The 20,025-nt window shown below is 47.9% G+C and overlaps 1 protein-coding gene and 1 long non-coding RNA gene across 7 annotated transcripts in view; both read right to left on the bottom strand.

Moving 5' to 3' along the window:
* The window catches only part of RFX2 (regulatory factor X2), a 59,144-nt gene extending 51,736 nt beyond the window's left edge, over nt 1-7,408 (bottom strand). For 4 of the 5 annotated variants that reach the window (XM_054805580.1, XM_054805583.1, XM_054805584.1 and 1 more), the window contains exon 1: nt 7,304-7,408. The gene's annotated coding sequence lies outside the window, so the exon portion shown is untranslated. The remainder of the gene's footprint in view (nt 1-7,303) is intronic. The other variant, XM_054805581.1, reaches the window with a different exon arrangement.
* A 1,870-nt stretch (nt 7,409-9,278) lies between these two features.
* On the bottom strand, nt 9,279-18,940 carry LOC129197278 (uncharacterized). 2 transcript variants are annotated; one of them, XR_008574286.1, is made up of 4 exons: nt 18,817-18,940; nt 17,189-17,270; nt 10,800-10,899; nt 9,279-9,419 (listed from the first exon to the last, which is right to left on the bottom strand). It is a non-coding gene; the product is annotated as an uncharacterized LOC129197278 (long non-coding RNA). The 2 variants fall into 2 exon arrangements; XR_008574285.1 differs by having other exon boundaries at nt 9,279-10,899.
* Between the last annotated feature and the right edge of the window lie 1,085 nt (nt 18,941-20,025).

Here is a 20,025-nt window from a genome sequence, read left to right as displayed (position 1 = left end):
ACATCTACCCCCACGTTTCACAGCCCGGAGATGGATTTCAAGTTGTTTTTTTGACTGTACCATCCAAGACAGCTTGGGGGAGGAGGAGGAAGGAGAAAGATATCCTTGTACAGAGCAGCGAGGTGACAACACTGACAAACAGCGTACCTACAACACACTGAGAGGTTGGCCTTATCTCAGAACTCGCTTCCCCCCAGCTTTCTGCAAGCTTCATCTTATCAGAGGCTACGCACAAATTCTCTGTACTGCCCAAACAAGAACACGGTCTGGGTAAGAGAAAATACGAGACTACTGCCTGTTTGCCAGAAAGGTCCCAGACCTGGCTGAACCAGCTGGAATATCCAGCTCTGTGCAGAATCCATCCGTCAGCCTCATTTCCCAGGAGCATCCCCAAGCTGCATGGAGACGAGCCATTTGTCCACCTAATCACACCTCTCCAAATCCTTCCCTTCTCCAGCTGTAGCCCAGATTGCAGCAGATTGGAAAGATTTGGCTGAGCAGTGAAGAACAGGCACACTCGATACACCGCTTGGTAAGGACAGGCTGTCTTCTCCACCCTTCTCAGCAAAGCCCTGCTTTGTCCAGGTGGAGACTCAGCTCTGTCCTCGGGCACTAGTGAAACCCTCTGCCACCACGGCCATGGGGCGATGAAGAGAGGAATGCCATTTGCCTGCGCCTTGTTAACCACTCCCACTCGCTTTACACACTGAGTAGAGGATGCTTAAGACTAGGGAAATTGTCCAACACCAGCCAGTAAACCCCTCCTAGGCACAAGAAGCACTAATCCAACCCACACATCATAAAGTGCTGGTTCAGCTCAGGATCAGATCTTGGAGAAAGCCAAGAAGGGAAAAGAAAGAAAAAGGCCTTTTCACATGAGCTTTTAGAGCTCCACTACGCCGGCATCCAGAGCAACAAAACATGGAAAATCCTGTGTGCAAAAGCTATCATCAGATGCAACATGCTCAGATCATCTGGAGCGTGCCATTCTAGAAGGCACAGGCATCCACCATAAATAACCTTTCCAAATCAAGTGACTAGAATAACTTCAACCAGTGCTGTGTTCAGGCCATCACTGCATCATAGCATCGGGCTGCTGGATATCTATACATGATAATAATAAAAATTAAATGCTCAATGCCTTGGTTTCTCTGATTGCTGTAGCACCATTTTAGGGGAAAAAAAAAAAAAAAAAAAGTCCTTGTAAGGTGTCCCGCTGTCTACCTGCTCAGCTACACAAAGGCAGGCCAGTCTAAGGGTTTTACATGTCAGCACGAGGTTCCTTCTTCTAAAACCCGCTGAGGTCCCAGCATCCCAGATACCCTCCACCAGCAATCAGAAGAAACAGAATAACTAATATAATTCCCAAAACAAGGTGAATGTTTGATCAGCTGTGTGTTAAGCCAGAAATTATCCAGCATAGTTGCAGGGTTGTCATGGTGGCAATGGGATCTTAAGCTGATACCAAAGATTAGTCTCTCAATGACTAAGTAGGTGGCAGCTAAGGAAATTGCTTATTATGCTTAGGTTGTTTGCTTATGATCATTCCACCTGCACCTCTTCCGTTTTCTCTTCTTCCCCTGATGTTTCTCACCAGTCTTAGCTAGTGACATCTCCAAAAGAAGGAGCATCCTTAATTGCGGGCTTAGTTCAGTGGAGCCCTCTGCCTTGCATTAACCTCGAAGAGCCACCAACCACGTAATCCCAAACTCCTGAATAACTGGTTCATCACTGCATAGATTCAGCATTGATTTCACCCTAGCTCCTCCAAATGAGTTGGGCACTTAGAAAACTCAGCTATGGAGACAGAACCATCTTTCTTCACAGCCAGATTCACTCACACCACTTGGACTTTACAGGGATTCACTCGTCCGTAACACACTGCCAAGGAGGCGTGCACGTGTTTGCAGCACACGTCTGCTGGTGCGTACAAGCACAGGTTCGGTTCCCGATGGGAAAAGCAAAATGAGTACTCGAAAGCTGTATGGGAGAACAGTAAATCCAGCCATGAACCTCTTCTCTAGAAGGGATGGGGAAAATATAATTCCACATACAAACGTCTCCATCTGTGTACAACACCAGGAGCCACTTGGCGGCTAAGAGAGGGGGCGGCAGGACTGCAGGCAGGTCTCCTGCCCCAAACCCTGGAGCTTGCTGCCACGTACCATGGTGTGACCCAAGTCCTTTCCTACAAGGGCAGCTGAGCAGGAAACCCTGACCCACACTGTGAATTTCTCACAGCAGAACAGCATCAGCAGACAAGGGCGCAGAAAGGAAATGCATGCCCTCGGCACCGTGTAGCTACGGTGGCAGAATTCACGGCATAGATGCAGCAAGCAACAGCGAAGTGCTTTTGTCAGCTCAGCATGGGCTGCCCTAAGAGATGCGACAGGACAACTCCTGAAGAGCAGGTGGTGATCTCCATAAAGAGACGCTGCTACACGCATCTTGGAGATGGTGGCATCCACAGAAACCTTCTTGCCTCCCACTTTTGCTTTGTTTCTGGTTGTGTTCTGCATTTTCTTTGTAAGGACCAGACTTCGTAAAAACTACAGATGCCCTGAAGAAGTCTGAGCATGAAGTCACTCTGCCACAGAAGACAGGGACGTGTCTCAAACTGCTGGTCTTCATCATAGCCTACACACAGGTACCTGCTGTCTTTTGTCCTCATACACATTCAGACATTCCCACACTTCAAGCCAGAGAAGAACCACCTCAAACAGAAAAAATAATTTGTTATGACTGGATAGTCATATACATCAGTGAACTAAATGATGCACCCGTCAGGAATATCGCTGCAGTCAATGCAGTTATTATTTCTGTCAGCTTCTTGCTAGAGACATTGAGGATTTCCTTCAGCAGAGAATTGATTTGTGACAAGAAAACAGAGAATCTGATTTATCTTGCATTTGCTTTCTATAAAACTCATCATTGGCACGGCATTCTGTGACCTCTGTTTCTTTGAAAGCAACTGCAATGTTCAACTGCTAATCTCTTTCAAAGCTTCACTGCTACAGCATGTTTATACTATGCTGAGACTTCTTCAGCATTTATTAAGCTCAGAAAAAGAGATTCTTATTAAAAATCTAATTTAAGGAAAAAAGCAAGCTTATCAATTGCCTTTAAATTCCTTTTCAAATGCCTTCATTTGGCATTTCTACAGCTCTTAACTCCTATGTAATACCAGATCAACAAAACAAAACAGTTTATAAAGTTCTGTTTGGGAAGACTCTTGCTTGTTGCAATTTGAAATACTCCTTGTAAATTTAATGCTGGATAGATACTGCCTGACCCCCTAGTGTCATAAGTAAGCAGGAATATCATCGGAAGAGGAAGATTTTCACATTCATTGGCATGAAATCACACGTCTATACAGAACTACGTATTGTTTTAACAAGTCAGCTGAATTAGGAAATTTAAATGTTTCTAGTCCTTCTGTTTTAGCTGGGTGAAATGCAGACATGGCCATCTTTCATAAAAACATGACCCAAAGCTAAAGGTGGCTTTGGTTTGGTTCCCCCCCCTCAACTGGAAACAGTTTGTGTACTGATACGCCCTGAAATAATTTCCTCCATGCTTTCTGCGCTAAGAAAAGTGATTGTCTGTAGACAGTGCCCCATACAAAAGGATTCCTCTTTGTTCAGTGTATTAAGGGGTACATGGCTTGCATTGAAGAATGTTTTGTCATCTATTTATGTATTTATGGCATAATTAGTTCATATGCTACTTAGACAGAAACAGCCTAACGTGAGAAAGCCAGCACATTCTTAGACAATAAGGTGGATTTGTGAATGTTTGAACACAGGAATAAAGAACTGCCAGTACAAATAAGACAAAATACCGAGCCTCAAAGCGCAGATTACAGAAAGAAACCTTGCATATGTTTCAAATATCAGAAACATAATCCCGGATCACCGAGCTGCATGTGCTGACACAGGGGGAGGTTAGGCGCTCCTCTCCGCAGCACCCACGGCAAGCCCTGGCACGCTGGTCCGGGCAGCGCTTTGCTCCAGCTGGCGGGCGTCCAGACCTTAACTGCGCTGGCATTTGTTTCGAGGGAGGGAAAGCAGAGAAAACTTGGTTTAAATATAACTCGGCAGCCTCCAGCAGAAACTTTGGCTGAGAAGCCGAGTGGTAAGATATGCCTGTTGAATCAGCACTGCCCTCCCTGCGCTGTGACTCTGCACGCCGCAGGACGCTTTTAGCTCTAGAGTACTAAAACTGAACAAGGAAAATATGCTAGAATACGTTAAAACAGCTATGTTTACAGGCCTGTATTAAAAGCGAAAACATGTTGCGATTAAACCTAACAGCTGTCAATGCTCTGAGGTGTTACAAGCGTGAGACTATTTAAAGACAATGACTGGCGCCATCTATTTTACTGCGATCGAGCTAGGAAAAGCTACAGTTATTAACCACTGACTGAGGCTTTACATTTATGGCAGCCCTGAAGAAGTTGTACGGAGGTGACTTTTAGTGACGATGAATACTCTCAACCGAAGAATTTACCCCTACAGATAGCCAGGACACACGGCATCAGTGGTACTGACTGCTCATGTCTTCAACAACGATGGCCTTAAATTACCGTTTCAGATTTACACATGCAAAAATATACAGAAAGTGTATTTTTAATGTACCTTCACGAACATAACACATGATTTAACAGCTACTCTCTCTAGACAGCACTCAGCCTTGAGATGGGTGACCCTCTCCCTCCCTCCTACCCCTGCTGCGGGGGGGACTCAACGGGACACGTGGTGCTGAGTCCCTCGATGAAGATGGGCCTCCATTTATACGCCAAACCTACAAATTTATATGCCAAACCTACAAAATGCTCTTTGAGAGGGTGGATCTGATGCTAAGGGAGAATTTGCTGCCCTGGGCCACGGCCACAGCACCCAGTGAGTTGCCCGCACATCTTACACCCTCTCTGGTTCCTGTAGCGCAGTGTTGGGATTTTGCACTCACTCGGACCCTTCCACAGCAAACAGAGCTGGCACGTAGGGCCCCAGGACAGGGACACGGTACTATGAGAGGAATTCATGAGATGCAAATGGCACAGCAGGGAAATGCAAAGCAGGAACTGTCTGTGGGAGCCCCATGTGAAGTCTGAGGGACCTGGCTCTTGCATTCCTCTGTAGCAGCAGACGTCCTTATCACCATCCACGAGTGCATTGGGATCTTTCCCATTTTGCAGAAAGCCGGTGGGACAAAGAAATTCCAGTTGTCAACCCCTCGTTTGTTTTTGTGTGTGCTTTTACCCTGCGGACCAAGATCCTGCAGTTACTCGAGAAGCCAGTTTGAAAAGATGAGTATTTCCAAACCTCCCCTGGCATGGCAACAGCTTTGAGAACAGGGACTCTAAAAGGCTTAAAACAAAAAAACGGAGCATGCCCACATCTGTATATACTGAAAGGCAAACGCAAAACATCTCACAAAATTCAAATAAATTTCACGTTCCTTGGGACAGCAATATTGAGAGGTAAAGAACCAGACGGATGAGTTGCTTGTTTGGTCGGGTTTTTTTTAATATGAACTAAGACTTTTCAACATGAAACAATGAGCATCACTTTCAGAGCCACCACACCCCAGTCCTGACGTCAGATATCCAACACCCACAATTTGGACAAGTGTGATTTTTTTCCTCACTTGACTTCAGCCATCTAGAAGTCAAGCGTCCAACTCGGCTCATCCTAGACTCCCTCAAAAGATACCTTCAGAGGCTGATTCTACTCATCTTGAAATATGTTACCATGAGAGGGCCTTCTGAGATGCCTTCCCTTCCGTACTGACTGCCTTCCACTAGCCGTGTAATTTCAAAATAAAACCTGAGATAAGATTGAATTCATCTTAAAGTGACTGAGGCAAACTCCCACTGAAAAATCAAACAGCAGAGGCACAGAAGAAACCCCAGTCTTTGGGAGCTTAAGGCTTATATTTTGAGACTGATTTTTTTTTTCTTTTTTCTTTTTTTTAAGCCAGCAATTACTCTCTATTTTCAAATGATTTGTAACAGAGATTGAGATTTGAAAAGTTTGGGCAGAAGCGGATGAAAAAAAGCCTTGACTAACAAATGAATCTGAAGCTGAGCACGGTCAGTTTAAGGTTACTCCATGCCTGAAAACATAAAGTAAATTTTTAAAAATTATCATTTATTCCACTTGGCTCGTTAATTAGTAAGATTTGCTTCTTTCAATAGCAAAACCAAAAAAAGACTTCAGAGTAGTATCTAAGACAAAGAATGGAAAGATTTAATCAGACTGCAGGAACTCACGCTTGAAATAGGCCCATACACAAAATCCTGCTTTAACAGGAGATGAGTCTCGTTTCACAACGCACTTTATTCAAAACAAACAGGAGAAACCAAGTCAAGAATAGACGGCGGACGCTTAAAAATAGGTCTTATTGTCATTTACCCTCCTTTCTAAGGCCAACAAGAAAGCAAGCGCTGGGATTTCAGAGCTGGAGTTGAAATCAACCCCCCCAGCCCCAGTAAGACGAGGAGGAGCGCCCGGGGGGAAACGGAGACAACACAAAAGGTATACGAGCTTCTTCGCAAGAAGGCAGAGGGGCTTGGCCGGCCCCTGTCCCCTCTTCCCAACTCTCCCCGGGCACTTGCAAGCCCACACCGCCGCGGGAGGGGGGCACAGAGCCCGCCGGGGTCCGTAGCAGCCGAGGTTTGTTCCTGAACGCTTGTTCCGAACCAAACCTGATGCTCGGAGTTAAAGGAAAATAAAAAAAACCCCAAGGGAGCCGGGGAGAAGTTCGTTACGGCGGGAGGGATGCGGTTCCCCGGCCGGGACCCCGGCACCGCCGCGCCGGAGGGTGGTTTGGATTCCCGTTCCCCGGGCAGGGCGCGGAGCGGGGACCGCGGCGCTCCGGGCGGTGCCTCCGGGCAGCGGCACCGGGGTGGGGTGGGGGGGGTGGGGGAGGGTGTCGCCTCCCCCGCTCCGCCCGGCCGCGACGCCGCTCCCAACTTTCCGGGGGCGGCGCGGGGAGCGCCCTCAGCCCCGGCCGGCACCGAGGGGCGGCGGACCCCGGGGGAACATTCCGGGGCGCGAAGCCTGCGGCCGGGACGGGAACGGGGGGGGTGTCCCCGCGTCCGCTGCCGCCCCCCGCCTCACCGACCCCCACGGAGGCCGCGAAGCGCCTCGCCCGCTCCCCCCCCGCCCCGTCCGCCCCTTATCCACCCCGCCGCCGGCCCCCTCAGCGGGAGGGCCCCCTCAGCAGGCGGGACCCCCGCGGCCGGCCCCGCTGCTCACCCCCCCCCCCCCCCTCGGCGGGGCGCCGCGCCCCCGCTCACCTGCCCTCCCCGCCGGGCGCCGCGGGCTGCGCTGGGCTCCGGCCGCCGGGGCCGCGCGTTGCTCCCGTTGGCAAGTAACAGTCTCCAGGGCTACGGTCACTATGGCGCCTGGCGCCGGGTCTCGAGGCAACTGTTGCTACCCTCTCCCTACACGTCACCGCCCGGCCCCGCCCACCCCGCCGCGGGGCGCCGCCGACGGTTGGCCCAACGGCTGTCGGTCGCCGGAGGGGCGGGACGCGGTGGGGATGGACCAATGGAGGCGGGGAAGGGGCGGGACGGAGAGTTGGCGCGCGCTTTGGCGCTTCAGCGCGGGGGGGGTGGGATGGGGGGGGGAGGCGTGGGGCCGCCGTGGGCCCGCCCCGGGCACGGGTGGGCGGTGGGGCGGCCGTGGGAGCGACGGAGGGCCGGAGGCGGGCTGGCTGGCTGCGTGAGACGGGGCGTGGCTGGGCACGAAGCAGCGATCCTGTGAGCTCCGCGCTTTGATATTGCCCCCCCCCAAAAAAAAAAAAAAGTTAATTTTTTCCACTATTAATATAGAATATGAAATATTAAAAAGTTCCCGTCGGCTCCTGGGCAACGGCACAAATCCGGTACGCACACGGGCGTGGTTTCTCCGAGTTGCCGCTGGTTTCTCCCTACCTGAGCTCTCAGTTCCCCGTGACATCAAACCGTTTCCATAGCGACCGGCTGTGAAGTCACAACCAACAAAGCCAAGGGAGAGAGACACACACACACACACACACACACACAGGAGCCGACAGAGACGGGGGCCCTGGTTTAGTGCAAATTTTAGAAACACAAGTGAATTGCTGCGCAGCGTCCTTACGCACAGGTACGCGCTCCCGCTTCCCGCCCCAGCGCGGGTGAAACGAGGTTGGGGGATGCGACGGAGCGGCATCGTTCTCCCACGACGCACAAGTATCCATCTTCACAGCAAACGCTTCCTGACGGAGCATCCGTCGTGGGTTTTAAAGAATGGGGTAAGCCCACAAAATACTGGGCTCGAACCCCAAACGGCTGCAGCAGCCAAGCGTGATTTCTGGTGAGCTCTGAACGCATCCGGAGGAGATGTCTGCCAGCTGCCGGCAACTCGGGAACGGCTCCCAGCGTCCGCGCTCGGCCGGAAAATGTGCAGAATCTGGCCACCCCGTCGATGTATTTGCACGGGCAAGGCTTTGGGGTACTGCACTGGGAGACCCACGGAGCGCCTGCCCGTGGGTGGGAAGACTTCGGAACCGGTGGGGGTTTCTTGCCGGGGGAGAGAAAAACGAAGCCTCGAGTCTCTGGTCGCAGAGAACTGCCAAAGCAGCAGCTACCTTGGCTCTGCTCGTTCTCCCCTTAAATGAGCATCCCCGCTGCGGTGAGAATCGGTGTCATCCAGCACGGACGTCCTCTCTGCCCTCCTGGGAGCGGTCCAGGCTGGAAACTCAGCAGATTTCAGGTGGAGTTTCCTTGAAATCCCTTCCCTGAGCGACCAGAAGAGACTCAAAGGTTGTGCTGTGTGGAGAAGGGGATTTGTAGGCTGAGGCTTACATTTCCAGTCTGGACATGACTGCAGGTGTCCTGAATGCATGCAGGCTAAAATCTATCCCTAAGGGTGACCTTTATTCCTTCTTTTCTCGGGGGGAAAAGAAGGCTTTTTGGTAGTGGGCATCACAAATTCTGCCCCTACAGGGTTGGGATGCTCCTCTGGATACAGATTCCTATAAAAACAAATCAGCATGTTCAAACCTTTCCAGGCAGCTAAAGCAACTCCCTCAGAAATTAAGTAGCTGCAAAAATCCCAGCTCATGCTGAGCCATCTTGTCCCGTTTTTTTTTTTGCAAAGAACGGCCAAATTCTCCTGTTTGCTGGCATTTCACACAGGCTGAGTTTTGTGTCTGTCCCTAAGAAAGACACAGTGAAGGAAACACTGACACTGCTATTAATGTGATTTTTCTCTTTTTTACCTTGCATTTGTAATAGGTGACATAATTTAAACATATTTGAAAGTTAAGACGGTTCCGTCGTTTAAATTCTAAGAGGTTTCTCTTTGCAACCAAAGGGTCTTGATATTATTATGCTGATGATGAGCCTGGTCATGGCTTTGTGGTGAAGGTTAAACACAGTTTTGCTCCTAAAGAAGAAATTATGAATGGAGGGATAGCTTTAAAAACAAGTGCGGATGTGTCCTTCCTCTTATTGCGGGTAATTACATCTCCCACCAACACACATCAACCTCGCTGCTTCGGAGCCGGCCTGGCTCGTGCAGAGTTAACCCAGTCCTATATCTTGGGCATTTCTCTTAAGTTTCAAAAGACCGATAGGATCTGAGGTGGCTTAAGACGCTTTAGTCACAGCAGCGGAAGGTGCTCCTCTCCCCACATCCTCCCGTTTATTTTAATTCTAGTAGTAAGGGCTGCATAATGAAAACCAGTACGTGCTCCAGCTCAGTCTCAGTTCTTCTCTACGGTTTTTGAAGGCAGGTGCTGCTAAGAAAAGCTGCGTTTTTTATAAAGCTTTACGGAATATTTTTGTTTGTGGGGGTTTTGTTTGGTTCCCCCCCTCCAGTTAAACCCAGCAGAATCACCACGTGCGCTTTTCAATTGCTTTGAAAAATCCCCATCAGACATTTCAAGATTTCAAGAATCACCTTATTGACATGCAATAAAAAGCTTTTATGATGTATTTTTCTGTAACGTTTTATGAAAAGTATGTCCTGGCCTAAGCCAAGGAAGTGTGTGGAATTAGTACCCATGGAGACTCTAATAACACAGCCAGCTCCAAACGCCGCAAGATTATTAGTTTTCTTACCTAACCTATCAGGAAAGGAGTTACTGGAACAGGGAGAGACGGAGAGAAAGTGACTGAGTGAGGCAATATAAATTGGAGAGACTGGACTTGCCGGTTGGCATTTGGTCTCTCCGCAGATTTGGGGTTAGTAGACCTGCTTTCCATAGGTTACTACGAGAGATAGACTGGAAAAATTCACAGTTGCGCGTCTGAGCACCAAGGACACACCGGGTGCGATTTTGAGACGCTCCGAAGAAAAATGAGTCGCTTTCTTCATGGCTTGTAGATGCTTAAGGCAAGAATATTTAAAGAGATCAACTTTTATGTGATGGTCTCATTGCTTAATAAACAGGAAAATAGAAAATAGAGATGGAATAGTTTTTGAGAAGTCATCTAATGCACATAAACATTCACCTTTACCATGGGAAATGGAGACCAGATTCATGTCTTTTTCTTAATAGCACCTGCTGATGTGTTGGAAGATTGCTCTCAATCTCTTGCTTTTCTAAATGAAACATGAAATGTTTTTTTCTCTAAGAAAAATCCAGACCTTTCCTACAGAAGTGCTACATAAACAGTTACATTCGATCCTGCAATACTGTGGTCACTTATTCCTGCTTAAGCACCGTACTTTGCATTTGGCCATATTGAATTGCATCATGTTTATTTTGAGTCATCACTTAAATTTACTAAGAGCTTAATGAAATCCTTCAGAAGTACTTACAGTCCTTGCCAGTTTAGTATCACCTGCAACGTGTTGTAGCAGATCTGTTACCAGGTTAAGTTTTTAGGGCACGATTCTCCCCTGCACGGCATCTGTACCTCTGCAAAAGAAATGTAAAACGCATTTGGATGTGCTCTTATTCTTTCCGAAGCGTCGATCATTGTGTGAAACCCAAAGCCGAGGTTCCCTGTCTTGTTGCACCCAACAACATCCTGAAATTCTTGATAATGCCCACCACGAAACCTTCGATAAAGTCCTACAAACCTTGGAAGTTAGCCAGTTCCCTCCTGGGAACCTGGGGAGTAATCACAGGGCTGTTACTTTTAATTAGGGACATTTCTGTCACCTCTCGTGTCAAGCTGATCACTGGAATTAATTTTTCCTTCTTTCTTGCAACCTGTTGCATAAACCAGATCTCATCCCTCTCCGCCTGTACAATACCTGGGTGGGTCTGGGAGAAAGCAAGTTTAGTTAAGAAAGCTGCTGGTAATGAAAGAGAAGAAACTAAGCCTGCCTGCAAAGGATTGCATTTGCTGCAGCTGTAACAGATACCCACATGAGGGCATGTTCCTCAAAGCAAACTGGAATTCAGCTAAAATCCAATCCCGCCCAAAGGATCCGTTTCACTTGATTTTACTAAAGGGAGATTTTGACAAAAACTAAGCTTTTGATGGAAGCAAATGCCCTGTAAGGATAGCGGCGATCCTTTGAAATGTCATGTTTATCTGTGAAAAATATTGGTTGCTGGTAATGAAACCTTAAATGAAGCTATTCCCTTCAATTGTTTTACTGAAAAAATGAACAAAATTCCCAGACAATTAAAACCAAACCAAACCAAAAAAACTGCCTTTGGGGTTTTTTTGCTTAAAAAAAAGTTTGCTTGTGTTCAGCCAGTTTTAATGGGATAATCCCTATTTTTATACAGGTACCAACCCACACAGAACTTTCCTACCTGAAAGCTTTCTGTGTAGGTTCCCCCTGTCCATGCTGTATTTTACTGCCGAGTGATCCCAGTGCATCTGGTGCAAAATATAAGGAGCCTGAACCAGCAGCTCTTGGTGTCCACTTTACCGCAGTATAAACAGCATCATCCCATGCATGCTAAGAAGATAGTCTAAACTGCGATAACAAATTTTCTTTTAATATATCAGCGATAAAATTTAACTTCGCAATCATTTTAAATTGTGATGCAGATGGGACAGGTTCTGGGTTTGTAGGCAGGTAGTTGCTCAGGAGAAGCACATGAGAACAGCGTAAATCTCCACACCAGGAGGAAACTTCGTCAGAGGGATGGACAGCAGACTGAAGCGATGGTTTTTCCTGCCACGTCCCTCGAGCACTGCAGTGTATCGAAAACGCTGGGTGAGAGCCTGCTCTAGCCTTGGCCCCAGGAGTCTTGTCTTCTGCATCATAAATTTCTGAATTTGCTGCTGGTCAGACAGCAGCCCTCTTCAGTGCTTGTTGGCTGGGCTTAAGAGGATAAACCTGTTGAGTGTGGTTGTGCCAAGGCCATGCTGGAATTTCCCAGTGGCATTGCAGCACATGTTCTCCTCTGCCCACGCAAAATGAAATCCAGGCTGTCGCTGCCCCAGTGTTACGGGGTGCTCTGTCCTGCGCTGATGGCATACCGCAGCACTGCTTTCCTTCCAGCCTTACCCAGCCTGAAAGCAAACAGGTGAGTGCTGGAGACCAGAGAAAGAAGAAGGGGCGTTCAGCCCTGCCCTTGCCCTTTCTTCTGCCTCCCTTGGGTGGCAGCAAGTATCGCAATGGTTCCCGGCAAAAGCTTCCCAGCTCGCTGTTTTGATGACGTGGACTTTGAAGAGGTTACTCTTCTCAACCTCGTGTCTTCCCTCTAACAGGTTTTTAGCGCAGCTTGAAACTCAAATGCTCTCTTTCTCCCCCACCCTGGAAATTTCCTTTCAGGAGAATTAAAGGACCAGGCATTTATCTGGGGAGTTATCTGTTTGGTTTGGCTGCAGCTGTCTGGAAATTCTGCAAAAAACACTGGGTACGGTCATGGAAAAAACAGTGTTTGTGGGTTTTTGTGTGCCACTCCCTGCAGGGAGCTGTAGCCTTCTCAGCTCGCAGAAGCTAGAGGAGGATGTGTCCGCAACTTGGATGTAATCAAAGACAGTCATATTGATATAAGTAAATCAATATAGCTTATGTCAACACAACTTTTGTATGGAGGCAACATCTGTGTAATTAAACTCTCAATGACTGAATAGCCCTGGCATAAGGCTTCAGCTGAAGTTCTGTACAACGCAGCATTTCTCTTCTAGTGCAGTGAGTTTAAATAAATCTCCCTGTTTCCCGGAAAACCACAGGCACTAAGAATGATGGGGAGGGACAGAGTAACCAGCAGCCTGGGAAGGAGTGACAGACAGGCTCTCCTTCCCTCAACAAGCCCTCAACAAGCAAAGGGTTTGGGTGATGTGACGGGAAGGGATCGTAAAATCAACGAAACTGCTTATAAGGCACCATCAAGGAGAAATCCTCAAAACCATTTCTAGGAAGACAACGCGCTGTGGTGCCTCTCTGAAGTGCCTGTGCACTCGTGCCAGCAGCGCAGGGAATGACCTTGAGGAGGTGGAAACCCACGTGCAGCAGCAGGGCTGCCATCTGGTCGGGATCATGGAGATGTGGTGGGATGGCTCCCGTGACCAGAGTGCTGCTGCATGGGAACGCAGCTCCTTCCTTCAGGAGGGACCTCACCTGCAGATGGTGAGGAATAAAGAGGAAACAGGTAAGGGTGGCATTGTGGTAGGTGTTTGTTACAGGTTCCCTGACCAGGAGGAACAAGCGGCTGAGGATCTCTACAGACAGGTAGGAGCAGCCTTGTGTTCGCAGGTCCTGGTCCTCATGGGGGGCTTCAGCTGTCCTGAGAGCTGCTGGAGGGATAGCGCAGCAGGGCACAAGCAATCCAGGAGGTTCCTGGAGACCATCAATGATACCCGCTAGGGGTAAGGCCAAGGAGGACCGAGTTTGTATTTCCATGTTTAGAAAGTGCAGTAACATTCTCTGGGAGTGCAGAAAAAGAAACCCCACAAACAAACCCCGTACCTCCAAGCTGTCACTGTCACTGCTTCCAAAAGCGCACTGTGTGAATGCAACTACATTGGCAAAAAAGTCCTGTTTTAGAGTTCTTTTCTAGTTAACGTTAGCAACAGACAACTGGCTGAAGAAGTTACACCTTCATCGGTTTGTTGTTTCCTAATCGATAGGGTTATTTCCCCATGCTTGTCCTGGCAGAGCAGCATGCGTGACCGCTGCTCACTCTGCAGCCATGCAAAGCCAGTCACTAGCTCGAGCCACCTCCTTCTGTGCTTTACGCTGAGGCTGACTGTCTCCCAGATACAGATATACTGATGGAAAGATCACTGCCCTAAATTCACACCAACTTCTCATGCGTTTTGGAGGTGAATGTTACCAGCAGCGAAGCGGAGAAATGATCACTGAAATTGCTATCAGGCGAAATCAGCTACGCTAATTTAGACAAGCTCTTTACGTGATTTAAGCCGTATCGGTTGCTTTTGCCTGCAATGATTTAGCAAATGTTTGTGCATCAGCAAATCTACAAGGCTGATAACCAGCAGGCGTGGGTAGTGGCGTGGGATGAGAACTTCGTTCCTCATCTTCTGGATCTGCCAGCGGTGTGCTCTGCTGTTTAAGGCGCCTGAGCATGCACTGAGGTAGGTGGGAAGAGCTGTTGGGTTTCTGGACCAGTGGCCTGCTGGATGAAGGATGGCAGCAAACAGCTTGGGCTGTAGTTAAGGGAGGTGTAGCGGAGTCTTTTAAGGTTTTGATGCACAGGCTGTAGTGAAATGTCATGTCTGTCCTCACCCTTCCACGCCAACTCTCTGCCAAAAGCCATCAGTGCCCAGAGAAAGGTACCTGTGATTTTGCTTTGGCCACCTCCATGCAAAACCTGGCTTTGTACCCTCAACCAGCAGCAAAGCGAGTCTGAGCTGCGACACTGTGAACTGCAGCAGCTAAGGTAAAGGCAGGGCAATGAGAGGCAGTAACTACTACAACTGCTATAGCACGATTTCCTCGAGCTATCGGATGAGGGACAAGTTTCCTCTACAAAAAAAATAAAGCCAGCTTTGGGGATTGTGCTGTATGGGGATAGCTCGCTGTCCTGCGGGAAGAATGAGCAAGAAGGCAAAGACCTTGTGGCTGTAACTCGCAGGCTGCCCTGGAAAGCCGGGGAGGAATTATTGTGAAAACCAGACCGCGGGAGGACAACCGCTTTCTCTCTGCCTGCCTTGGGAATGTTTTCAATGCTTCAGGTCACTTCTTCCATCCTGAACTGGGACAGAAAGTTGAAGTCTTATGGAAGTTTGGAACCTGAATATTAAACAGAAAGGTTCAGCTTGTTCTTACAGGGAAGTTCAACATGCTCGTGACTGTGAGCATTTTAAAGTTCTGTAACTTTTTTACTACAGTGAGTTTATGTTTAAAAAACACAGAAAAAGATTAAGTAGCCCTGTGGATTATTAACATTTCAGACTGAATTACAGGTGCATAGGTCTGGCACAGCACTCCAACTACAGTCAGCCATCATTAGCAACTTCTCTGCTTGTATTGCCTCCCAGCACACAGAATGGCATCTGGACTCTGTGCAATCAAGTGATAGAGCATGTTTCCGTGTTGCTATCTCTTACTCTGGTTACACATTCATCCCTTTCCTGGTTACAACACAGTTGCAACGGGGAGGACAGACAGGGCGCAGCCTTGTTCTCCAAGCAAGATCTGCCTGGTAAATATTGTGACATGGTAAACAAAGTCACTTGGCTTGGGAATGGGGAAGCAAGCCTGCTGTTCTCGTCCTACAGCAGCGAGGGAAAAGATAGCATTCTTTTGTTTACTGAAGTTCCAGAGATGCAATTGTTGGTGGTTTTTTTTTTTTCTGAGCTGCTGGAAACTACTCTTCTACATGTAACTTTGGTACGCATCTCATTTTGGAGCAAATGGCTTTCCATCAAATTCTTTTTCAAAAGTGGAATTACCTGTGGGCATAAATAGCACTGCGATTTGGTTTTAGCTTTAATGTTCAGAGGATATAGGCAAGACCTACAAAGAAAGGTGATATCTAGCATCAAACTAAATTATTATATAGGCTAGAAATTCTAATTCTCCACTGCCTTTCATGCTTTATAAATGTGTATGCCACATACTATACTCTGCATGTTGTGTAAAACAACGGTCAGCCTTTGCCTATACTGCGTCGTTTCAAAATCCACTAGTGTGCAGGTTTTAATGAGTATTAAAAAAAATGAAAAGGTGTTTGTGCCTATGACAGAGCAAATACTGTTTGCTCCAGTTTTATTTATGAGAACAAAACTGCCTAAGAGTCATGTTATTACAGACTGAGGCAGATAAAGGTCAGTTACCTTCTGGGGAAGATTCCTCGGCTTTGGTGAAGCTGTGTTGGTTTGTGACAGCTGAGAGTCGGATATGAATCTAGAACTTAATTTGCTGTGGGATTTTAATGTGTGTGCGCGCCTTTTTTTATAGCGTGGGGGGGGGAGTGTTTGTTTTGGGTTCATTCTTTTTTTTTTTTCCAGACACCCCTACACCCATTTGCTGTAGACCGTTTCACACAACCAGAAAGATGCTGCGAGTCCTTGGTGGGAAAGGTAACGTGACCCGTTTAGGTTTAGAAATGACTATGCTATAAACAGACTCATTAGTCTCCTTTTTTTCCTTGTGACCGCATGTTTACCAGCATATTTTCTCAGTGCATTCTCCTCTTGTTGTGATTCATGTGAAATTTCTGAACTAGCATATTGTACCCCCCCCCTCACCCCGTTATCTTTCGAGTCAATGTCCTGAGGTGCAACTACATCTCGGGTTGAGTCACTTGCTCCCAGTGATTCTGCAGTTGGAAATTTGTGAGCGTTATCAGAGAAATGCTAGCCCAGAATAGCTTACAGATCCAATGCCAGGGCTGGAAGGGAAGGATGATAAATGTGAAAAGTTGTGTAAACTTTTGTCTTGGGTCATTTAGGTGGACAGATATGACCTGTTCCATGTGGGGAATGATGAAGCTGAAAAAGAAACTTATTTCCACTCTGTCTCCACAGCTGTATGAAGAGACAATTCTTTGCTTGAGATAGGAAAGAACTTGCAACCATAATTTCTTCTGTTTCACCAGAAAGCAGAGCGATGTTCTGTAGGTCACAGGAAACCTGTGGCCCAGATGAAGAATGCAGCTCTCGGCAGAAGCCAGCCTGTGCCTCACCGACAAACTAATCCCTCTCAGGAAGAAGCATGCTGTCTGTAAACCAGCCTTTCTAACCACAGTTGGGTGATTTGACATGTACAAGCCCAAAGTACCCCGGGCCCCAATCTGCATTTATCCTGGACCTTGTAAAGGCACTCACCCTTATCTTGTCTTGTGAGGGACACCTCTGTCCTGATGGCATCTCCCTCCACCTTAGCCTTCTGCTGCAGCATGTTAAACACCTGCAAATGTCAAGGCAGGATAGAAACATGAAGGAATCAGAGAATCACTGAGGTCGGAAAAGACCCTTAAGATCATCGAGCCCGACCATTAACCTCACACTACCAAGGCCACCACTAAACCATGTCCCTAAGCGCCACGTCTGCACGTCTTTTAAATACCTCCAGCAAAAGGCGACTTTACGTCGCAGTAGTCAACAAGCTGCAACGTCCCAAGCACGGACAACTAAGATGCTGCTGTCCTACTGTAAGTCATCCAAGCAGACCGCTAACTGGAGGTTTTATCGAAATCACGCATGTATCTGCATTTTCAACTTGCTGCAATATCTGGCTGTCCTCACCATAAAATTTACCACGGGGAACAGTTTTTGGTCCTCCCTTCGAGGTCGAGCCTGTGTTATCAACAGAGCTCGAGGCTGTTTAACCTGCAGCCATCTCCCCCTCTCCCACAATCTCGCGTCACAAGCGCAATTTAAAGGCAACGTCAAATTCTGATTGTTAAGAGTGACTCTAGAATGGAAAGGTATCTTCAAAGGGGAAGGTTTTTTAGGCATTTCTTGACTATTCCACATTTGCCCAGTATCTTCTGGAAGCTTGGTGCACAGTCAGACTCTAACCGAGAACTATTCCCCAGCTCTCACACTTCGCCACCTGCCTTTTCTAAGGGCAGCAGATGTGACAGTTCTTCAAACTTCTTTCACACTAAAATTATAACTTTTCACCAGTATTTGACAACTTATTTTATTTGGATAATCTATATTAACACTCTAACGTGGGCTGATCATTTAGACACCGCATTTCAACTGTTAGGTCTGCTTTACAGAGCTGAACACCAAGACACTACACTTGCTTATCTGCTCCTTTACTGTAAAACACACAGCTTTGCTTCGGATGTCGGTGTTGATCGGTATCAGATGAGAAACTGGCCTTTCTTCCCTCAGAGACTAAAAATGTCTATGCAGACAGTAGATACTATTATACTTTTCTTCACTTGCCTCTCTCCTCCCTGTAGCCAACAAATGCAGGACTAAGACATGCATTTAATGCTTTTTTTTTTTGCTTTTTTCTTTTCCCACATGCCACTGTATATAACTCATGCTGGCTGCAATTTTCATGGCATGAAAATTCAAAAAGAGCAATCACAAGCCGGTGATTGGAACAACTGATACCTGCAAAGCCCTTCCAGTCTTTCCTGGCCTAGCCAGCTGCTGCTAAAATTCACCCCAGGCGAGCGATTCTGTACTGTGCTAATATTTCCTGGAGCTGCTCGGGCCACCCTGCACTTGGTGCCTCAGAAAGTGAGAACCCTGGGACTCCACTCAAGTTAATTGCTAGTAAATATAGAGCCAGCAAAGGCGATACTTGAGAAGGGGTGCAGTCACTCTGGTACATTTGCTAGGTCAAGCTTAACTGCTCCACATTTGTTCATAAAGGGCTGTGCTGTGCTATCACCAATAAATAATAACGGTTCTTGCAGTTAGGCCAAGGTATTAAGCTGATCTCCCTCTCCTGCCTGTGGCAGAGTTGCCCGAGGTCCATCTGCAATTACCTTTGCTCTTGTCTGGTCCTTCACCAGTAACGTGGTCTCCTTTGGTCCCAGAAGTTTTGCAAACACCGTGACATCTACCTCTGTACTGATGCAACCTCAGTTTGATAGACAAGGACGCTGGGAGCACAAAAAAGCAGCTTGCCCAAGGCAATTTGTTGGCTCAGGTTATTGCCAAAAATAGAACTGGTTAGTTCTGCCACTTCAGTTAACCTTTGGGTTGTGCCACCGAACCTTTTCTTGGTTCACTGAGAATTACATGCCCCTTGTCAGCACAGCAGGTACTGGCTAACGACCACGGCATGACTGGAGTAAAAGGGTTAGTGGTCTGCTAAGTTTAGAGATCTCTCCGACTTCCCAGATGCTGCTTGTATCCTCACTCTTCAGACTAAATTTGCCATCTGAATCGAATTGGAGCCACGCAAGGGATTTGGCCAGGCTGCAGAGAGGAGCAGATGAGATAGCCGGGTCAGGGCGGGGAGCATGGTGGAGCTGCAAGGGAAGGCTCAGGCTGCAAGAGACGGCAAACAGCCGACAAAGCAAGAACTCGTGGGTGCCTGGACCTGCAGACGGCGCAGCGCAGGGCTCCTGGGGCTGACTTGGCAGTCACCGACCGTCTCACTGTGCTGCTGCTGTTTTGCAGCTGCAATATCCTCGGCGCTGTTCTGTCCCTGGACCTGCAGCTGCTCCAGCTGTGGCCCTGACCTTCAGGCAGGAGCTTTTCTCGTGACATATTCCTTTGGTTTGCTCATCAACTAAATGGCGTGAACCATACACTCCCCACCCTGTGTGAGTGGGGAGTATCTCCGGGCAGTGGGGGAGGGAGGAAAGACTTTGCAGGAAAACTCCAATGTTTAGGAATTCTTGGTCTGCACTAGCAAAATAGCAGCAATAATTCACTTGACGGAAACACCTGTTTTGCTAAGAGGATAAACAAAATTCTGGCTTTTCTGGAACTTTATCAGCTAGAAACAACTGAGAACAGTTAGATGATCTAACTGGCCATAACCTTCAATAAAAGTAAATTTAAAAACGTGCAGCTGGATTTCAGTTGAAATAACCAACACGCGGGGAGGGCAGGAGGCCCTGGGGCTGGCACCAGACCACAGGCTCTGCCCCAGGCCTGGTAACGGCCAGAACCGCCCAACGCCTGTGCCCGTAACACCGCTCGGCAGATCCAGCCCGTTTCCTTCCCTTGCGCTGACGGGAAAA

The sequence above is a fragment of the Grus americana genome, chromosome 28 (assembly GCF_028858705.1).
Source record: "Grus americana isolate bGruAme1 chromosome 28, bGruAme1.mat, whole genome shotgun sequence".
NCBI lineage: Eukaryota > Metazoa > Chordata > Aves > Gruiformes > Gruidae > Grus > Grus americana.
This window is presented reverse-complemented; position numbering and strand designations above follow the sequence as displayed.